The following is a 6,000-nucleotide window of genomic DNA, read 5'->3' as shown; positions in this document are numbered from 1 at the left end:
GAGCAGGGCACGGCTGTGAGCCCCGGGGAACCGTCCCCTCTGCCCGGCCCGCGCTGCGGCAGCGCCCGTGAGCTGCCGGGCAGAGGGTTATCTGCTCCCCGGAGGCATCGAGGGGTACGTGAGCGTGTTCCGCGTCAGCACAGAGCAATGGCTTCGCCAAAGCAGCTTAGGCGCTTCGTAGAAGGAGCTATCGTGTGTCTTGGCGGAGCCGGCATCTAAGAAGGAATTAAAAGCTCTGCCTTACATGCACACAAACATGCGGGCTTGCACTTGGGACTGCGTGTGCGCGCGCACACGCAGAAAGGGCCGGTGCTAGGCAGAAGATTAAACACGGCGTCCACAGAGAAACGGCGGCATAGAGAAAGAAAATATAGAGGAGAAATATAAAATGAAACCAACAGAAACATTTCAAAGGGCATGTGTTCCCGGCACTGCTAATGAGGTCCAGCTAGGGGAATGCTCTCTCTCTTCTCTTCAAGATTTGTCTCTCAGCTCCAACATCTGAACCGATACGCTCTCCGGCACCGGCACAGCTCATTCAGAGCGTGCACAAGCCTCAATGGTTATTGTATTAGAAAATAGCATGCATTATTGAACAGCGCTGTAGCCCTGCCTTGCTGAGCGCCTTGGCAGTGCCCATGCATGGCAAGGAAGGCAGGACACAGAGTCCCAAACCAATACTCAGAATAGCCTTCTGACTGAGGGCTTTAGAAGCTGCTGTGTAGTCATCCATGAGGCAAAAGCCACAGAGAGGATTTCTTCTGAACTGGAAATTCACAGACACGCTCTGCTTCGGATTTAAATCAGGATCAGAACTTGCTATAAATTTACAAGTGGAAATAAGCCTTTTGCTTTTAGTAGTTGGACAAATAGGCTTCTTTTCTTGCATAAGCTCTTCTGGGACCTGATCTCTGGATCACAGGGCGAGAAGTCAAGAGGTTTGCAGGCCTGTCGCATTTGCAGGCTGTCAAGTCAATAGAAAGAGAGTGTAAATTTGACTCTATGGCAGTAGAGCTGCTGCTGTGAACGGGGAGCAGTGCCCCTGGAGCCACCACAGTGACTCTGGAGGGGCACACTGTCGTCAGCAGGGCAACTCCACTGTCACCCCGCTGGAATCCCTGGAGTTGGACCAGGTCAACTGCCTCCTGTCAAGGTGTTCCTCTGGAGCAGCTCCAACGCATTAGTTTTAGCAAATCTGCAGTAAATCCAGCCCAGGCGTGGGACTTTGTGGTGTAAATCTGGAGTGTATTGGGCACAATTTTTGCCGTGAACATGGAGCAGTCCCACGTGCAGGGCAGTGCGTCAGCACCCTCCCTGTCCGTGCTGGCGTGGCTGGACACAGAAGGCAGCCCCAGACCTGTTCCCGGCTGGCACAGCTACACAGGTGCGAGCTTTGTTAAAATCCACATCCAGGTGGGGAAAGGTTTCTGCTGCACAAGCAGCTTCCCCATTCAATCCTTGGCATTTGCTTCTGAGGCACATCCACCAAAGACTGTCCTCTCTCTCTCCTCCTCTTCCAGCCAGGCCGTTAATTCCCGTCTGTCACAAACGAGCTGTTTCTCTGCGAGCAGGGCCCTCTGCCCCCCTCCGCCAGGCGAGGCAGGCATCAGCCTTGTCAGCATCAGAATTGGCCACAGGAATCAACACATCCCGGTGATGCTGATTTATCGCCCTCTAGGTTGTCAGCATAAATACTTGATAAATACAGATATGAATAATACAGCCTGAGTTTACCTTGTCGGCATTAATGAATCTCCTGGTGGTGAGCAGGGGGAGACTATTACGAGGCTGTGTATGCAGTGGAGGTCTCTTGTGCATGCTCCGCCATCCCAGGGAAGGCAAGGGGTTTTACTCCAAACAGTGCATTTGTGAACCTAGAGTAACCTCTCTTGCAGCCTGTTTTGTAAATACCAACTGGGCCTGGCTGATGTCTATTCAGAGGAATTTTGCTGCAGTCTGAGGAGTTAGCGATGTGAATTTGGAGGGCCTCCAAGGGAAATGTTTCTGTCAGCCTGGAGTAACTGCAGAGGGGCCAGTGAAATGACGTTACTGTTCTCTCTCAGAGGACAAATCTCTCCTCGTGGGCCAGTTCCCTCCTCCTGTCTAATTGTGGAAGCAATTGTTCTCCATCCATGAGCTTCTGCTTTCTTCTGCAGAAGCTGGAAGGAGGAGGTCACCTTCTTTATGCTGAGCTCCTAGGAGATCATGAGACCTTTCCAAAGACACTGATAGGGAGTTTTTGCCTGTCTCCCCGGGAGAGCTGCTGGCCTGGCACTGAGGACGAGCATTCGTCCCCATGGCACGTTGACCCAAACTTTCACTCAACCAGCCAAAGAGCCAGGCTCTGCCTGCTAATTACTACTAGGTCTTTGGTTACGGGTTGTTTTTTTTTTTTGTGACAGAAAAAGATACGAGGAAGAATTCAGTAGAACTACGCTACTTTACGGTCTTCCCATGAAGAGAAAGGATTCACGCAGGCCTGGGACTTGGGGGAGCAAGATATATGTACCCTGTGTCCTAGTGTTTGGGGATAATGTGACTATACTTCAAAGTGCTGTGAGACCCTGCTATCCTGGGCACCCAGTAAGAGTTGCTGACTGACTTAATGAGTCATCTCTTTCCAAGCAGGGAGAAAAATGTCACATTGAATTTTTGTTTGCAAATTTTTTGAATGTGTAGCTTGAGTTCTTGACATAAATGAGCTTACAATGGAAACTGTCTGCAGGGCTGAATTTTCCATGGCCATGTTTTTGGTGGAGATTGGTGGTGTTTCAGGGTTCTGAACCCCCTCTCATGGAGTGACAGTTAAGCCAGCATCTACATGGAGTTTCATGGTAGTAAAATTCAGCGTGTCTTCTAGAGATCTGTGGCAAGAAGACAGAAATCTTTTAGCAGCAGAAATACACTCATGAGTTCAGCTTGTATTTCTGACATGTATTTTCCCATGTAATCTTCTGTGTGGTGTTCAAGGGCCCAGACAGGGCCCAGTTATGTTTTTTTTCAGCCCTGATAGAAACAATTGGGATGACAATTCACTTTGCGGCAGAGCTACCAATGCCTGTCTGTGGTATCTATTCTGCTAGTGTATGTGAGCATCCAGATCTGGGTCTGAGCCTTCATCATTTCAGGCCTCAGTTTACCACCAGACAACGTGTCACAGCTAATGGGAAAGCTTGGAGGCCAAAAGCCCTTAGTGGCTGAAACACGCTCAGCCAGAGCGTGGATAAATGAATAGATGGTTCCCTTCTGAAGCATTATGGGAAATTGGACCTCTTTAGAGGTGACGTGTTGTGTGACGGATAATAGCAGGGACAAGCTGTTAAGGGCTTTCTGTCCTTCTGTGGGCAGCAAAGGTTTCTCTTATCTTTTAAGATAACCCGAGAGGAGTACGACTATGGGCTCACTCCATTTGTCAAGTGATTTTTTTAAATGTATTTAAATACTTTTACAGTGTCTGTTAATGAAACTTTGGTGACCCTGAGGCTCCTGAGGGAATCCATCTGCATCTAAGTGATGGAAAATGAACTCGTTAATGGCTGGGCCCTGCTCAGTCAATATAGGAAATCGATCCCTAGTGATGAAGGGCTGTATGGGAAGGGGCTTGGCTAAGTGGGTTTTATCGTCAGGATGAGAAGGGATGGGTGGGAGGGAGGGCAGTGCAGAGCAGTGACTGATGAAGAGCATCAGACGGTGGCTGGGAAAATACCTCATTTTTACTGCTAACTGCAGAGATTTAGAAGGGCTTGCCAAACTGAGGTACGTGTGCCTGAAGGACACTGATTGCAATCTGTCTATTTTTTTTCCGTGCTTGCACACCAGATAGCATCATAGGGGGTCTTCTTTCCCTTCCTTCCCATATTCCCTCTGGGAAAGGAGAGATGTCTCTCCAAACTCACCCATCCCTGCTCCCATCAAACCTAATTTCCTCCGGTCGCAAATGATTCAGCATGGTGAGGGAGACTAGAGCTCCTGGAAGCGCTCACGCTATGGATAATAACAGAGGGTAAAGGCTGGCACTAGCAGAAAAGCATTGGAAAGCCATACACCAGGTGCCTGGGTCCTCTGGGAAGTGCTCTGGAGCAGTTTGGAACATCTGTCCTGCATCTAACAGGACTTATTTTGAGGAAGGGCTTGTCCTGATCTTGCCTTCACTTGGGCTAGGAAACTCCCATGAACTCCATTTTCAGTGACTTTGGGACACTTGCCTCTGCCCGTTGCTGAGCCTCTTCACCTCCAGCTCATTCCTTTCCTCTATGGCCTTTCTGCACTGCAACAGGGGCACAGGTTCCCCTGCCTCGTGCTGAACCTGTATATGAGCAGGGACTTGCAACTCCAAGGGTACTTGGAGTGATTGAGGGAAAGACGTAAAGGGCAGAAGATCATACTAGGATATTTGGCAATCTGCTGCAGGAAATGGGAATTATCTCTGTGGCTGTGGAGACCCACTGCTTCTGCTTGAGGGGAAAGGTATGAAGATGGGGAGGAGGATGACAAATTAGAAGAGGGAAGAAGGGAACGGGAAGCATATTTTTCTGCATTTGGGGATGTTGTGCGTGCAATCCTCCTGTACACACCATCTGTGCACTGGTAAAACTGTGTTGGGTCTTTTAAGAGTTCTGATCCACCCTTTCATCTCTCACACAGGGCAAAACACATACCGTAGAGCTGGGAACAGAGCCCCAGACAGAGTAAATTGGTCATGTTCTGCTGGTATCCACAGGGTGATGCTAATTTTCATTACAGAGGCGAACGGCCCAGTGAGATCAGAACAGCAGGGCTGACTATGCTTTTACTCAGGTTCCCTTTACACCCCCCTCCTCTGCTTCGAGGGGATCGCCCTGATTTAAAGCAGCTGAACCTTTGGGCAGTGTATGAGAAAGGCAAGTTTGGAAATGCGAGCAAAACCTTTGTGGCTCTGAAGCAGCTTTGGCTGTCTGCAAAATGCTTTGAGATCTGCAGCAGCCAGTTGCCAAAGATGAGCAGTTTTATTATGACGTGATTGGTGCTATGCCCTTCAATGATTCGCACATCCCGTGGGTCAGATCCTCAGCTGATAAAAGCTGGGAGAACTGAGCTGATTTATGTCCACCAAAGATCAGCCGCAGCAAGCCCACATTATACCATTTGATGAAGAGTCTACTCACTCTCTTCTCTCTCCACTTGCCTTTAGTCACTAAAATCTGCTTCATTAATAAACTCTCCCTAATCACTGCTCCTGAGCAGTGGAGCACTTTGCCCAGTGGGGCTCTGCATGAAGCTTCTGCCCAAGGATTGTTCCAGCGAGTATCACGCACACTTTAATGATTTCGCTTCTCCTTAGCCAGTTGTTGGAGGATATGGAGCAGTGATTCTGCAAAGCTTGCTGTGCCGGGAGTCTCTCATGGGTGGCTGGATGTTAGCTGTGAATCTGCTTGCATCCTGAACGATGAAATGTTTTCCTTCTCTTAAGAGGGGACAGTCTTTAGCTAAAGGCATTTTTGCAGAGTCAGAAAGTGAAGGCTAGAGGGTAGGTGCAGGCGATACTTCAGGATTTAGGCATGTCAAAGGAAGAGTTTAGGGGTCTTCAAGGATTTCATTTTTGTGCCAGGATTTGGCTGGAGGATTTTGGTAAACAAAAAAAAAAAAAAAAAGCTTCCAGGAAATACAGTTTCCTGATGTGGAAACAATTATATTTTGGCAACACCATGAGGAAGGGAAGGATGGGTATTGAAAAGAGCAGGGTCAGACCTGGAAGCATGATCCAGATATGTGCCCAGCAGTGGCTGTCGATGCTCACCGCCCCGTGGGCTGTGCTTGCAGCCCCGCTCTGTCGGCATGGCTGACGGACCCCCACGCCCAGCCCCACCAGGCAACGTGAAGAGTATAATTTAAGCTGTTCTATTCCTATCCTGGCGTGGAGCCATTTGTTCGAGACGTAAGAGTCTCCCCCACACAACCCCTCACAGCACTGTTTTTGCCGTGGGGAGCCAGGCGCTCCGCTGAGGTGCTGGGGGAGAAGCA

The sequence above is a fragment of the Charadrius vociferus genome, unplaced genomic scaffold, assembly GCF_000708025.1.
Source record: "Charadrius vociferus isolate BGI_N301 unplaced genomic scaffold, ASM70802v2 scaffold751, whole genome shotgun sequence".
NCBI classification, from domain to species: domain Eukaryota; kingdom Metazoa; phylum Chordata; class Aves; order Charadriiformes; family Charadriidae; genus Charadrius; species Charadrius vociferus.
This window is presented reverse-complemented; position numbering follows the sequence as displayed.